General features: G+C 36.3%; 1 protein-coding gene across 1 annotated transcript in view; it reads right to left on the bottom strand.

Annotated features, from left to right (window-relative positions):
• LOC145241967 (solute carrier family 68 member 1-like) overlaps positions 1 to 13,793 on the bottom strand; it is a 90,277-nt gene extending 76,484 nt beyond the window's left edge. The window contains exon 1 of the mRNA XM_080104835.1: positions 13,267 to 13,793. The gene's annotated coding sequence lies outside the window, so the exon portion shown is untranslated. The remainder of the gene's footprint in view (positions 1 to 13,266) is intronic.
• Positions 13,794 to 16,297: the final 2,504 nt, after the last annotated feature.

The raw sequence follows: 16,297 nt of genomic DNA, 5'->3' as shown, positions 1-16,297 counted from the left end.
AACATGACAGACCAATGAAAATTCTATTTTAAACATGACAGACTATAGTTGGTTGTTTTTAATTCTATGGCACATCAAGCCTTTTCAGGTTATTTAATGCCGAATCCAGTTATTTTGAAGAAAAATATTTTAATAGAATTTTTTTTTTAAGTCATTTTCTATTTAGCCCATAGTTGGGACCCTAACAGATACTACTACTCCGGGCCAGAGTGGACCTGGGAGCAATGGCGATTAAAGGGTGGCTCCACACTCCCCAAAGCCCACAAGCTTGGGCCTCACCATCGGATATAGTTTAAGACTATAAGACAAAACCTCTTTATAGACACAAGGAAACATATGCGTTAAAAAGACGAGCGTTTCAACCAATAACGATGTTTGGCTCATTCTACCACAATGGAAAGTACCTCTCTTCTGATGTCGTCCTCTACTTGTTTTATAGTGAAATACGTATTGATCGCACAAGATTAACCCAAATCATTTTAACACCAATGAGGGACGGTTTATGACAAATGTTTGAGGATGACCATGTTGTAGTCTGCAAGGAATGGGGTTCCTTTAGAAATGGGAAATTCTTGATGTGACGATCGTGCACAGAAGAGCTTAAGAATTGTCTGTGAATGTCTTAGTGGGCCTACCTATGGTGAAAATGAGGTCATCCTATAAAAAGCCGTTATCAGAGTCATTCAGAGTAACTGCCATGGTTGCTCTGGTAACGTGTCATGTAGAATTGATAGTTGTTTGGGATCGTGTCCATGGAGGTGTTTGGGTTTGAATCAACAGAGTTGTTCAGCATCGTGTCATAGCATGTGGCCGGTTTTGTTTGGGACTGTGTTGAGTTGTATATACGACATTGTTTGGTTTCCATTTATTTTCCAGTTAACTTGACGGTTGTCGCAGTCGTACTGCCGTGAGTGATAACCATTATTCTTTTTCTTTTTCCTCTCTTCCCTCATGAACACTTAAGAAGTTCTATTTATGGAAATTCCTTTTTCTGCACATTAAGGAAGAATGGAAACCAGATTGAGCACTGACATGTGCATTCTCATGACCGTTTTCTAAGCATTACTACTTCCGTACTGGCTCATCACAAATTGAAAACAGATGTTTTGGAAGTGACACCATCACCAATGGACTCCTGCTATCCAGTTTGTTTTTTTAATAGAGCTCTCGTTTCCTAGATGTATTTCTTTCACCACAGCTAAGGAACTCTATCTACTTCTGTATGGTAGCCCTTTAGAATATCAGAGGAAGGCTAACAGGTGCCACACTTTGAATGCTCTGACGAACTGCAAGCACTCGTACCCCCTTAATGTAAATACCCCCCGACAAGCAGCTAAATCCCACCCCTTCACAGTAGAGATCCATAAATGTAAGAGAGCCTTCTACTCCAGTAGTTTCTTCCCTAGAACCGCTAGACTTTGGAATTCCCTTCCGGGTCCCTGCTTCCCCAACTGTACTAACATGCAGAAGTCCAAGTGTAACGTGAACCAACATCTTGCTGCCCAACTTCCCACTGTAGATTATGTCCCTGATAGTAGCCCCCTACATCAAAGTGGCAATGTGCCTTGTTTGGGGTGAAAATGTAATAAAAAAATTTTAAAAAACAGCTAAGGAACTCTATTACTGCATGGTAACCCTCTGGAATATTAGAGGAAGGCTAACAGGTGCTACACTTTGCTCAAGGGTGATTTGAAACTGCAAAGCAGTGGTGTTCATCTCCTTGAGCTATTATATGTACCGCTAAGCTGAATATATACCGAGCCTAGTATCCCCAAATCGTCACCGATCAGGTACTGACCAAGCTCAGTGTTACCAAACTTTGGTGATCTAATAAGAACTGGTGTGTCGACATAATTATGCTATACATAAGTTCTTTGTAGTTGTGGTAAAAAGATGAATTCTTGATATAAATTTCTTACCAGATAGTGGAGCTCAGTCGAGCATGATAGAATAGAGTATTTTTAGCTAGGAACATAGAGTAATATCAACTCATCTTTCTAGACTGAGACAATTTTTGTCACAATCTAGACTACCCCATTTTAAGGGAGATGGATTTTCCTCACATTAAAAACTGACCTCGTGTTTTATCCTGCTTTCATGGGGAGACAAATAGATAGGAATCACTTTGTTGTTCCCAGTGAATAAACCAACCGATGAGGATGGTAAATTTATTTAGTTAAACTTTCAGGATTATCTCCCTTTAATGGAACTCTTACAAAAACCCTAATCACTCAAAGATGGCCGTCTTTTATATAACAATAGCAATAAAAATATATGAGCACTGTAATGTCTAATACAGCTGCTATGCTGCGGTAATTCTGTAATATTATTTTTACTGCTTTTTCATCTCAAACAAATCACAGTGCCACTTGGATGTAAGAGGCTACTATTTTGAACTAAATTGACAGGGATACTAGGTAGGGAGTTGAGCAGAGATGCCTGTTCACATTACACTTGAACTTTTGCATGTCAGTACAGTCAAGAAAGTAGGGACTCTGGAGGGAATTCCAACATTTAGTTTGATGAAAGAAACTATTTGAGTAAAGGCTTTCCAGCATTTCTACACCCGATTAAAGACAGAAGTTATTCGAAAAAATTACTCAATAAATCAAGTCCCCTTCCTGAAGAAGGTAATGCCTGGATAGATTGTCTTTTCACACTGTAACACAAAAAAAGGAAGAAAAAAATTAAAAAAAGGCAAGACAACAAAATGACTCAGTAATATACAACAACCATCTCCAAGGATTCTTGTACAATTTTCGTGTCTGCATTCTCCCAGTGGCCTCCTTTTATGCAGTCGAGCAACAAGATTTTGCACATGTGCAGTGAGATTTTGTGTCACTTTGCAAAATTGCTAGTCATAAAAGTTGTGGGTGCCACCATCTTGATTCTTTCTCCACCCCTCTCACTCGATTCCACATAATGTACACACATGTGGACGCTTTAACGATAAGCCATTTTCTTGGTTTCCACAATTTTCCCTACACACACTAAGCTGAACCATGATCCACTCTGATATAAACCTTATTTTAAATATTATTCATCCAGAGCAATGCTAATTAAGAATATATCAATTTTTGGGGTGTTTGTTTTGTAGTTTTTGAGCTTTGGCTGGACATAGAGACAAAACAGACAACTCTCGTCAATAATAGATAGCCACAACAATTTTCCAGTATCGCTTCCCCACACGCACGTTTTCCTCAATGGAACTATTCAAGCAAAATTTAAATTTCTATTAAAGCTATTTGTTTTTTGTTTACTTATAAACAAAAGCACGTATCCACTTCTCCCTGCTTTTTTTTCTGTGTAAATGAAAGATAAAAAAAAAAGGTGTACTGATGTAGGCAACAGCTTTCAGCTTTCTAATCCCATCCCCTTTACCGAGTGCTCAAATGTAATCGATAAACATTTGTCAATTGAAGCAGATGTGTAATAGATATGGACATAGATTATGCAATCAAGGTATGAAACCCCCTCCCCGCTTATGAGGGAAATAACAGCTTGTATTAAGTAAATTGCTTTCAATAGGTATTGTTTCACCATTAACCCTAAAAAATGTTGCTATGTTATAAACCAGACAAGAAAGGCTACGCCTTTTATTGTATTTTTTTTATGAAAATTGCTCCAGACAAACCGTGAAGCCACTTGATGTAAGGGGGTAGCAGGAATGAAAGATGATTCTTCTAAAGACAGGAGATGCTTATTGGTCTTAGTTTTGAAAAGACAAAGGTTATAGATAGGAGGAAGACAACCAGCAGAAAGATCATCTTTACATCAAGTGGTTTCATGCTTAGTCTGGAGCATTTTCGATTGAAAAAAAAAAATTCCCTGCCATTACTAAAAACTATTAAACTTCAAATGGAATTAAAAGAAATTAAATTTTTATTTGAACTTATTCTTAAATATTTTTTTATTCTTAAATATTTTTTATTCTTAAATATTTTTTATTCTTAAATATTTTTTATTCTTAAATATTTTTTATTCCCTTTTGTTAATGTGTTTTTTTTGTTTGCTTTTTTTTTTTAAAAAAAGCCTGACTCCACCATTATTGTGAACTCTATTACTGACATACTTTTTAGCCTGCTAAAAATGGGCAAAAGTTATAGTCTGTTGACTTAGAATGAATGCTTTGTGCCAAATTGATGGCTGAATAAATTGTATAGCAGAGCGTGGGCGCGTGTATGCAAATTGCATACGAAATGCCAGATAACGTCAGCATAAGGGAAAACAGAAAGACTATAAAAAAAAAAAGAATGTGTGCATAGACTGGAGGACGTTTGAGAGCACGTTCAAAAGATGAGCAGCATGTTAGAGAAGACAAAGACGTAATGAGAAGTCACGTGTGGTGGGGAAAATGAGGAATAAAGTTATTTTCTTAAAATTTGAAACAGGAGTTTAAATTTTTTCCTTTTTCCTATTCTTTGTACCTTTTGCAACTGAGTCTACAACGTGTGGGTCCCGAGTGTCTACATGTCAACGCGGGTGTAAAATGTACAATAGTTTAATTTGTCTTTATTTTTACATTAAATATTAATCCCTATTAATTCCTAACTGTGCATCAAATGGATACCATAATATTTCGTTTGCTACACCTTATCATAAAAAAGGACTATGCAAAATTTCACTCAGATCGGCTCAGTAATTTCCAAGAAAACTTCTAGAGTAAATGTAGTATTTTTTTTTTTTTTTTAATTAAATTTTTACCCACAACAAGGCACATTGCCACTTTGGTGTAGGGGGCTACTATCAGGGACAGCAACTACTGGGGCACTATGTAGGGATTTGGACAGCAAGATGTCGGTTCACGTTGCACTTGAACTTCTGCATGTCAGTACAGTTAGGGAAGCAGGAACCTGGAATGGAATTCCAGAGTCTAGCGGTTCTGGGGAAGAAACTACTGGAGTAGAAAGATCTTTTACATCTAGGGATTTCTACTGTGTGGGGGTGGGATTTAGCTGCCTGTCAGGTTTGTCGAGGGTGTCTACGTCGTGGGGGCACAAGTGTCTGCAGTTCGTCAGAGCATTCACCATTAAAATACTTGTAGAACAAGCAGAGGGATGCAACGTTTCGTCGATGGGACAGAGGCTGAAGCTTAGATGCCAGTTCAGGCCCTATCAGATTGGCGACTCTTTTTTTAACCTTGTCTAGGAGCAAGAGACTAGTAGCAGATGCACCAGCCCAAATGTGACAACAATACTCCATACATGGGCGAATGGTGGCCTTATAGAGGTACAGGATACTTTCAGGTGTCAGTAGTTTTCTAGCACGGTAGAGAGAGCCTACCTTTTTCACAGTGGCCCTGGCAATGTTTTCAATATAATTGTTCCAGCTCATGTTTCCTGTGAACGTTAGGCCAAGCAGTTTGAAAGATGTACTCTCAAACAGGGAGTCACTGGCCATTGCTATTGGTGGCAGAGAAGGTTTCTTGTAGTTATTGAAGGAAACCAGTTTAGTCTTGGCAGCATTGAATGTGACCATCCATTTTTGTCCCCATTCCACTACAGATTGGAGGTCATCCTCTAGTGTTTCTGCCATTTCTTTAGATATGTGTTCATTTGCCTGTTATAGAGTGTAGTGTCATCAATCCCTATTAATCCCTACCTCTGCATTAAACAGATACCATAATACTTAGTTTGCTGTACCTTATCATAGCAAAGGTTCATACAAACTTTCTGCCAGATTGTCTCAGTAGTTTCTGAATAAAAGTGGGACACAGACAGACTAAGAGAAGTATAATAGATTTTCTCAAACAAAGAAATGATCCAAGGTCAGATTATAAACATGGTTTAGGGACGACGTAACAGTCGGTCTGGTTTTTTTTTCTCTACTTCCCAATGAACTAATCAATAAATATAATTAATAGTTTCTCGACAATCGCCACAGATAAGGCATTCGGCTAATTTGTGTTGAGCACTGTTGTATACATTAGGATCAATAAACAACAAAAACTTTTAATCTTTGGTCACTATCTCATAATTGTTTTAGAAAGAGACCACTACAGGCATCAGCCTTCTTATTTTTGTGCAATCCGAAGAAGAAGCTGCCTTCAGGGATTGGTGTGATGATGATGATGATTGATGTTTACCATGAAAAAACCAGATCACCTTCGCAATTTGCTGAACCGAGTTAAGCCGGCTGTGATTTTGTTTGAAGCAATGATTAGTTTTGATTTTAACTGAAGTTATTAAGTGCTCTACTCAAACAATATGTCCATGTGCAGCTTAGCCTCTTTTTTTTTTAGCATAGAAGTGCACAGGATGCCAGAAATCTCCAGGATTATCTCCCTTTGATTGAACTTTAAAAAAAAAAAAACCTTTAATATTTTAAATATGGCTGCCTTACATTCTACAATAAAAAAATTCTAATTTAAAGTGGGCCCCATTTTTTATGCTTACAGTGAAGTCAAAAACGTTCAACAGACGCCCCATATTTTTTGATACTGCTGATGTACATGTGATATCAATTATAAGTCTATCTTGGTAAATTTGCATATTTGCAAAACAACATTTTATTAATTAATATTTTTTTGTTTAATGGTTTAAATTTTAATATAACTAATAGTTTTGGTTTATTTCTAGGACAAACATTTAGCATTCATGTTCTTTAGGGGGGGCTAACTTTATTTTCAACAAGCTGCAATCTATTTCTACATTTCAAGTGAAAAGGCAATTTTATTTCTTTCTTTTCCTTTCTTTACGGTCATATTTAAAAAGATAAATTCATATCAAAATTACTAAATATTTATCTGGATAATTAGGAAAGATTTACTTTCATGTTTACAATAAAGTTATGAAGAGACACTATGGAGTTGAGAAGCGAGATGTTTGTTCAAATTACGTTTAAATTTCAGTACGTTACTACAATCAGGAAAGCTGGAAACAGGAGAGGGGTATTCCAAAGTCTAACAGTAAAAGGCAATTTCTGGTATCTAGTGACCTTGACAGTGAAGGGATGGGATTTTGCTACTTGTTGCCTTAGGAATACTTATGTTTGGGGGGGGGCACAAGTGCTACGAGTTTGACAGAGTATATTCTATTAAATTACTTGTAAAATAGGCACGAAGATGCAACATTGCAGTGATAGGACACGGGGTTAAAGCTGGGTTGGTGGTGTGGGATTGAAGACTATTTCTATGAACACTAAGACAGATACTCTAGTGGTAGACGCACCAGCTGAGAATGAAAATTTTTTTTTTTTTTTAATCCAATTTTCACCCCAAACAAGGCACAGTGCCACTTTGAAGCAGGGGGCTACTATCAGGGACTTAATTAGCAGGGTCATTATGAAGGGAGATGAGTAGAAAGATGTTTGTTCACATTACACTTGAACTTCTGCATATCAGTACAGTTGGGAAAGCAGAATCCCGGAAGGGAGTTCCAAAGACCCACAGTTCTGCGGAAGAAACTACTGGAGTAAAAGCTTTCTTGCACCTAGGGATCTCTACTGTAAAGGGATGAGACTTAGTAGCTTGTCGGATTTGTCGGGGGTAGTTACGTCGGGGAGGCACAAGTGTTTGCAGTTCGTCAGAGCATTCACCATTAAAGTATTTCTAGAATAGGCAGAGGGATGCAACATCTCGTCGATGGGACAGAGGCTGAAGCCTAGATGACAGTTCAGGACCTATATTTATTACTTAAAGTAAATGCTATTCCCATTGACGAAATGTGGCATATATGTGCCTGTTTTACAAGTATTTTAATGGAAAATTTTCGGTACTAGTGCAGAGTGTGATCCGGACGTAAATAACGTTATTTAAAAAGCCATTCTTAACAAGGGGAGGAGAAGGTATTTTGTACCTATTCTATACTTGAACATTACAATTGAATAAAAAAAAACATAATAAAACTTTAATTAAACTTGGAAATACAATTTAAAAAATAGCGCGGATCACTCTCTGCACTAGCACCAAATTCTTTTCCTTTTTTGTTACAATGTGAAAAGACATTCCATTCAGGCATTACCTTCTTCTTCAGGAGGGGGAATTGAGTTATTGAGTAATTTTATAGAATAACTTCTGTCTTCAATCTGTGTTTTTAAGGATTTTCGAGTACACTGACAACGATTTTGACGTTACTATAAGCCTGGAGCAACAGATTTAACACATTCATTTTTAATGGCCCAAAATATTAGGCTCGTAAGTGTAATGATGTAGTGGAACCTGACCAGTGAGAGTTGAGGACATGCGTTGCATGAAAAGGAATATGAGAATGATACAATGGATGATAAATGCGAGTCTTTAAGAGAGGCTTAGTTCTGATGACTTCAGAGGATATTAAATATGGACGGTATAGGAATACGCATGCAGAAAAGTAGACTTTGATGGTATGGTCACATTAAAAGAATGGATGAGAGTTCTTGTGTTAGTAGATGTATAACAAGTGAGTTTGCTTAACGGCATTTCAACCTCTAGGGGTCATTTAATGCCAAGAAAAGGTTTATTGACATCGAAAGATTTAAATTTCTTAAAAAGTTTATCTTCACAAACAAGATGCTTTAAATTTTCTAAAAAGTTTGTTTTAAATTTTCTAAAAAGTTTGTTTTAAATTTTCTAAAAAGTTTGCTTTAAATTTTCTAAAAAGTTTGCTTTAAATTTTCTAAAAAGTTTGCTTTAAATTTTCTAAAAAGTTTGTTTTAAATTTTCTAAAAAGTTTGTTTTAAATTTTCTAAAAAGTTTGTTTTAAATTTTCTAAAAAGTTTGTTTTAAATTTTCTAAAAAGTTTATTTTTCTAGAGTAGAATGTTACTAGATTAGTTTACAGGAGTTTAAATAAATTTGTTTCGTTTCGGTATTTTAAAATTTGTTGAGGCTCCACTTCTTGGAATATTATATAGCAATTTAGGTTGCAGGGTCAGATCACAGGGGAAGGCCAAGGAAAACATTGAAGAAAGTGATAAAAATGGGCTTCAGGTAAAGAGGGATAAATAAAGACCTGGCCAAAGATAAGTTAGTTTGGAAGTCAGTTTTTTAAAGTAGTCCAACACATGCCATGAATGTTTAAACGATGATGAATGATGAGAATGAGAAAAATGCGTAGGAAAACATTGAAGAAAGTGATAAAAATGGGCCATCAACCCTGAAGCACATATAGGGTAAATTAGGATCTTCTCTAGAGATATCCCTGCCACACGGGAAGCCATCCTTAATGTAGGCACATATTCCATGCCTATGGCGATCTTGGGGGTCAGATTTAGCTGTTAAGTTAGAGTATCCGTTAATTATGAACTCATCTAGGGAAGTGGTCGGCCCTATTCCAGTTTCTCTTAGAAATAATATGTTCGGTTTCGTCTCCTGTAATTGGGTTTCAATCTCTGGAAGGTTGGAACGTAGACCCCTGATGTTGGAGAAGGAGACCTGGTAGTAGGGGTCTACGTTGGAAGATGGGGTTCTAGGTTTGGAAACTGGAGGAATGAGATTTGCACAATGAACTGATGCTGTGCTTTGCTACAACGGTAAACAGGCAGATACTCAATCCTAAATTGGGGTCTTTCGTCTTGCGTCATGCCCAGGACGGTTGAGGCATAGAGAGAGCTTGAATTATTTATAAGGTTGGGAAACAGGATAGACAGAAATTATAGATTTTTTTCACACATACGAAACCATGGCAAAAAAAACAAAAAAAACTCCAAGAATACGAAACCATCTACAGAGCCAGTAACGTTTCTCCTTCCTTTTCCAAGATGGCGACAAACATGTCTGATGAAGGTCGAAGGCTACATCAACCAAAATGTTACGCAAATAACACTCAAGATAAGAACAATTGTCCAATCAAAACAACTAATACAGTAGAACCCCGGGATACGGTGGCCCTGGGATATGTTTTTTTTTCAAGTTATGATGTGGAATACAATGTTTTTCCGGCCCCTGATTATCGTGTTATTTATAATGTTATTTGATTATATACATGTGTATTATAAACTGTACTGTATTTTGTTACTAAGTTTTAATATGTACTGTATTAAATTTTGCTTAGGCTCCGCCATACAGCGAGTTCACGTTACGATCCGAACCCTGAAACATATTAATGCTGTATCTCAGGGTTCTACTGTAAAAACAACATTCATCTAAAAACTTCAGAACTGTGTTAGAGATGTAAGTTTGCCATCGACAAAATGGCAAATCTACCTCTTTCACACAAATCAAAGTATTTGGTACTTCTACACAATACGAACCAAACTTTTTCTTTAAATCTAAATTTTAAATTTAGTTTGTATTATTATTCACCAGACTACTGTTCTTATCTTGAGTGTGATTTTCAATGTTTCGGTCGATATAACCTCCGACCTTCTTCAGGTGTATCTTGTTGAACTCGGGAATATTTCTGTCAAACTCGGGAATTTGGACAGAATTTTGAGTGGAACCATGGCACAGTGGTTAAAGTACTGGGAAATATCAGTTGTAAAAGTGATATTCTCCTGAAGGTTGAAGGTTCAATCCTCAGTGTGGGCGACCGAAAAATACAATTGTGAATTACTTAGGACCTCTATCCAGTCATGGCTGACGGAACAAGAGCACGCTACCCCCGTGAAGTAAATAAAGGGTTCCGTTCGAAATTGCGTCCAAATAGCCGAGTTAGACAGAAACATTCCCGAGTTCGACAAGATACACCTGAAAAAGGTCAGAGGTTATATCGACCAAAACGTTGTGAAAATCACACGATGAGAACAGTAGTCCGATAAATAATAATACAAATAACCAATCCTCATCTCAAAAATTTAGAAACGTCATTTTAAATTTAGTTTGGCAAAAGATGCTTTAGTTTTGTTTTATATAGAAACACTGAGTATTTTTATAGAACCATTCTCGTCTTCAAACTATTTTTTTGTCAGATAGGATTTGTTATGGTAGTGCATTAGAAAGCTTTGTACTTCTGCAGTTTATGAACCTTGCTAAAATTTCTAACATGGGCAGGGGAACTTTGTTAACTATTTTGTACTTTCATCTAACAATTTAATAAACAAAAAATGCTGTCAAAATTGAATTTAATTTGAAAATCCTAAGAAATTGCATAGTCAGTAAACTGAAACGCATGTGGAAACTGTCCAAATAGTCACTGATTATCTCCCTTATTATTTCCTCTAGAAATACATCGTCTCGTCTGTCAATATTCGGTAAAAAAAAAAAAAAAAAAAATGACAAATTTGTTTTTTTGTAAATAAAGAAAAAATATTTGTTCAATTTTTGTGATTTTTGGAATATGTCAAGTGATGCCTTGGAGGATGGCCTTTTAAGACTGGACAGAAACATGACTCATTTTACTTTAAGGATCCGCCCCCTGAGCAAACCATCGCTAAATTTTTACTTGTTGAGTCTCAACACTCACCTTTAAAATGACAACTTTAATAAGTTTTGGGGTATGCTGCAAACGAATATCACATTCAAATTTGAGGCAGACAAGTAGTTTTCTGGATAATAAGACTTTTTTTCTAATGTATTATTTAATGAATTTCAGTGGCTGTCGCCATTCTTAACATGAGGAGGAGGAGGAGGTGTCTTATAACACGCCGCATCAGTACTTGTTCAGTTGTTCACTTAAAAAAACATGGTGCTTGTGCAGTTTATCAAAGATATTAAAAACGAACAAAGACATTTAAAAAAAAAACGAAGATATTTAAAAAGAACTACATTGTACGTACCTGTTATGGAATTACGTTCTCATAAAAAAGCGTTTAATTTGATCAAGTAGTTTTTTTTTGTTTTTTGTTTTTTTGCAGATGAAAATCATATTTTAATGAGATTCATCGCGATGAAATAATCTCATTAAAATTTGATTTTTATCAAAAAAAAAAAAACTACTTGATCAAATTAAACGCTTTTTTATGAGAACTTGATTCCATAACAGGTACGTACAACACGACACGCGGACACGGCCATCTTGGTTATTTCTGCGGACGAGGAAAGGGGCAAAGGGGGTGCCTTTAAAAGGGATTAACAAAGGACAAAATGAAAAAAGGGATTAAAAACGGGCATAGATATGTGAAAAAAAACTAAAGGAATGCAGAGAGTGATCCGCGCTATTTTTTAAATCGTATTTCCACGTTTAATTAAAGTTTTGGGTTTTTTTTTTTTTCAATTGTAAGGTTAAAGTACAAAATAGGTACAAAACACCCTCCCCTCGTTAAGAATGGCTTTTAAAATAATAACGTTATTATTTCAGCACGGCACTCACTCACTTTCTGCATGAGTACCGTAGTGATGGACTGGAATTATCTCCCTTGGTACCCCCCTCCTCGTTAGCAAGATTGCAAGATGGCCGGGATACGATCAATCTCATTAAAATTTGATTTTCTTCTGTAAAAAAAAAGGTGCTAGTGCACTTATTGACCCGCGCTATTTTTTAAATCGTATTTTCAGGTTTAATTAAAGTTTTGTGATAGGTTTTATTTAATTGTACGGTTAAAGTACAGAATAAGTACAAAACACCCTCCTCTCCCCATGTTAAGAATGGCTTTCTAACTAATAACGTTACTATTTCAGCACAGATCAATAAGTGCACCTTGCACTAGTACAAAAAAAAAATACTTGATTAAATTAAGTGAATTTTTTTCTAATGGGAATTTAATTCCATAACGGCTAAGTAGAATATAGGTTTTTTTACAGTTTTTTTTTTCCTCAATATCTTCATTTTTTTAATGTCTTCGGTAAACTGCACAAGCACCAAAAACATGGCAGTCAGTGAAAACATAAGGGATTACTTTGGATAATAAAGATCTCAATATCCATGAATGTTGAGTGTTGAGCTGCCTGCAGTTCAAGTAAAAAAAAAAAAAAAATGCCCCATAATTGTTTTATGTATCTCCTCGCAAGTTAGACACAAGGTCGGGTAGTTTTTTGAAAAGCCAGTGCACATTTTCTGATGGGAGCGCCCCAGGCGATTATCAATAAGTTGACCCCTTCTGAAAGGGGCGAGAAAGCACAGCCTGGGAGGGTGGAACTCACCAGAAACAAAGTATTGGGCTTATGACATATGTAAGGTAACGAAGGAGAGAGCCTACAATATGGGAGCGTTCAAGTCCAATGTAAACAAGTTCTTGTTAAGCCGTCCCCTTAAATAATCCAAATTTTATCCAATCTACATTAACGAACACTACCAACTTACATTCTTTAATCCTTATTCTCGAGTGGCCTTTTCGGGCCGTCATGCCTAGGAAAATTAAATTATGAAGAACTGAAGCGATTAATTAATTAAGCTATTTATGAGTTTTTATTGAACTGTTATTCACCTTTAATTATAATTATTCAGAGGGAAAAAACAAAGAGAGTACTTACTTGTGTAGCAGGTGTTGATATGTGCTAGTTTCCAAATAATCGTTTCTATTGTTGAGTTTTTATATTCGTTGTGACCATGCTGTCGTGACATGTCCTATTTTTATACAAAAAACACACATATTATATATATATATATATATATATATATATATATATATATATCACCGATTTAATCCTTTAACTAAAACTGATCAATAGGTTTTCCTTTCAACTTGCCATAGCAAGATAAACACTAAAAAAAAGTGACGAACGACTTTTTCATTTGTAAAACTCTATGGGAAAATAATAAATATTTGGCATATGTTTTTTTTTATACGTAGGAAAAACGCGTAATCGTTTTTGTTTTTTTTAATGAAAACTTTCTACGTTTAATTATATTTTTTCTGCACTTATTCTTACACAAAATAAAAAGGAAGTTATTTGATTCGAAGTTCCTTTAAAGGCGTAACTTCAAATATTGTCAGTGAAAAAAAAATTATCCGGGTTTCAAAAACCGGTGAAAAAATGGCAGAAATCCGGTGTAACTTGAAATTTGAATCCGATAATATTTCTTCCGATTTAGAAAAATAGAAGTGATAACTAGGGCTATGATAACAGCATATTCTTATAATTGTTTTGACTCTCGAGTATATATCCGACAGAGTTAGACACAGTTAATCAACAGAGAATCACATCACTCTATATACAAGCATATAAGATAGGAACGGATATATACTCGAGAGTCAAAACAATGAAAAGAATATACTGTTGTCATAGCCCTAATAATTAACATATTAAAGCCTGTTTTGCTTATATTGAAGATTTTAGCTCTCACATGGGGTTGCCATTTTTATTCACGACTAGTTTACTTTGTTTTTCACATGAATTACTTAAAAGTGTTTCTAAATGATTTTCTCTTATTATGTTGCATCTTCCGCGTGGTGCAAATTGCAAACCCATGTGATTTATTTTTTGTCATTCCTTCCAATCCAAGGCAAGTTGGTTGGTTGATATAAAAGGCTACATGTTTGCCTGTCTGTCTGTCGTTCTCCATATTTTCAAATTATCTCCTCCAAAACTAAATATCGCAGAGCGGCGCTAGGGGCCTCAAATGAATGGATTTTTTTTTTTTTTTTTTACACAGTGATCACCACTTATCAAGGCCCATAAGCCACTCAGGGATAAGGGTTATTGCAAGTACATTACGTTAGTGTGGAGATTTGATGAAGTGTTTACTTAAGGGGGGCGGTTCATTAGGAATTTGTTAACGTTGGACTTGAAGACATCCAAGTTGTAATCCGGTGGGAAGCAGGCAGACGGAACAGAGTTCCACAGGCGTGCAGTTCTAAGAAAGAAACTTTGTTCATGGAATCCACGTTTTGATTTAGGCACAGATATAGAGTGGGGGAAATTTTTTACAGTGGATTCAGCTGTTAAAGAGCATCCCCCCCCTCTCTGGCTTTCTTACTCTTTCTATTTTCTCTCTCTGTGTCTCTATTAGAGAATAGAGAAAGAGAGAGGGAGAGGGAGGGAAAGAGAGAGAGAGGTGAATAACGTGGACAGTGGACACGTTTGCAGAAGAAGGGTCAGCTGACCAGATGACGTGGTGTCATGTGATGAGGTTAGCAGATTCTTTCTTGGCAGTTTGGTTTCGGGTGTTGAAGAAGACAGACGTCTTTTCAGCTGTCTCCCCCCCCCTGGGCTGGGGAGGACGCTGACGTGTACCATCAAGCAAGCAAGGTTCACCTCCATTCTGTGTCGACCTCTGGAAGGTGAATAAAAACATAAAACCTTAATTATCATCTTGGAGTGAATTCTTCATCCAACAGGCCAGCTCCCCTCCAAGAGACGATGAACACCAGAGGAACAACCGACGACACATGAATAAAGGTATGTTAAGAAATGCATGTACACAAACACACGCCCACGAAGACATGAACAATAAGATTAGAAACTAGACGATCACGTACACGAATCTCCTTCTTGACACTATTCCCTTTATGATACAATCTCCTTTATTACACCCCACTATATAACACAGCTAGACGGGTGTTTTTCGTGAAAGATTGGCGAGGGGGGACCAGAGATTGGAGTTCAGACGAGCACCTGCCATGGAAATAACGATAAAACAAGGATTGAAAAAAAAAAAATCGTTATACATTTTGTACATTCATCTTAGTTTATTTTTAATCAGTTCATATGCGTGTTACGTTGGATAGTGGTAACGTCACCAGCTTTGAATGTTACAGTTTTGCTTTCGGTTTTAACTCTAGCTGATGACACCCAAATACGTTTTTTGACTTTTGAAATCACGACGCTATAATAATATATACTAGCAGGACCTGTTAACCAGCGTTGCCCGGTAGAAGTTAAAGTACTGTTGTTGTTGTTGCCCAAGCTCCAACCTCCTTATGTTATGAACAGCTTTCAGAATGGACACCCCCGACCTCCCAATGTTAAGAATGGCTTTCAGAATAGACACCCCCAACCATGTTTAGAACAGTTATCGGAATAGGCACCCCATTTTGTGAGGGGGATTGTCAATATATTTGCTCCAAATTTAACCTTGATAATCTTTGTCAGGATACCCACCCACAGATACTATAAATCAACAAAAGATTGGTTGAATAGAATTAGATTTGTTCTTCACGCATGCATACAAATCTGGTGGACACTGATTTAAAGCGCATAATACAGGTATTTATATCTTGAAAACTACTTGTATCTGCCAGATATAAATGAGATTTTCTTAATCAGCATAGTCGAAAACCTGCAAAAGTGCTCATTTTAAAGAAAAGCGTGGAGGTGAAGATAAGGTAAAAATTTACCTATAAAACAAAGGTAATGTACGTGCAGTGTCAATACAGTCTGGAAAAAAGAACTAAAATAATACTCCACAGAAAGTATAATTTGTTTAAAATCAAACATAATAGCTATCAGAATAGACACACCATTTTGTGAGGGGGAGGATTAAGGTATTTGCCCCAAATTTAACCATGATAATTGTTATCAGGTTACCCACGTGTAAATACTATAAACCAACAAAAAAAAT

This window comes from Euprymna scolopes, chromosome 21 (genome assembly GCF_053919585.1).
Source record: "Euprymna scolopes isolate OS-2025 chromosome 21, ASM5391958v1, whole genome shotgun sequence".
NCBI classification, from domain to species: domain Eukaryota; kingdom Metazoa; phylum Mollusca; class Cephalopoda; order Sepiida; family Sepiolidae; genus Euprymna; species Euprymna scolopes.
The sequence above is the reverse complement of the archived record's forward strand: the minus strand, read 5'-3'. Positions and strand labels throughout refer to the sequence as shown.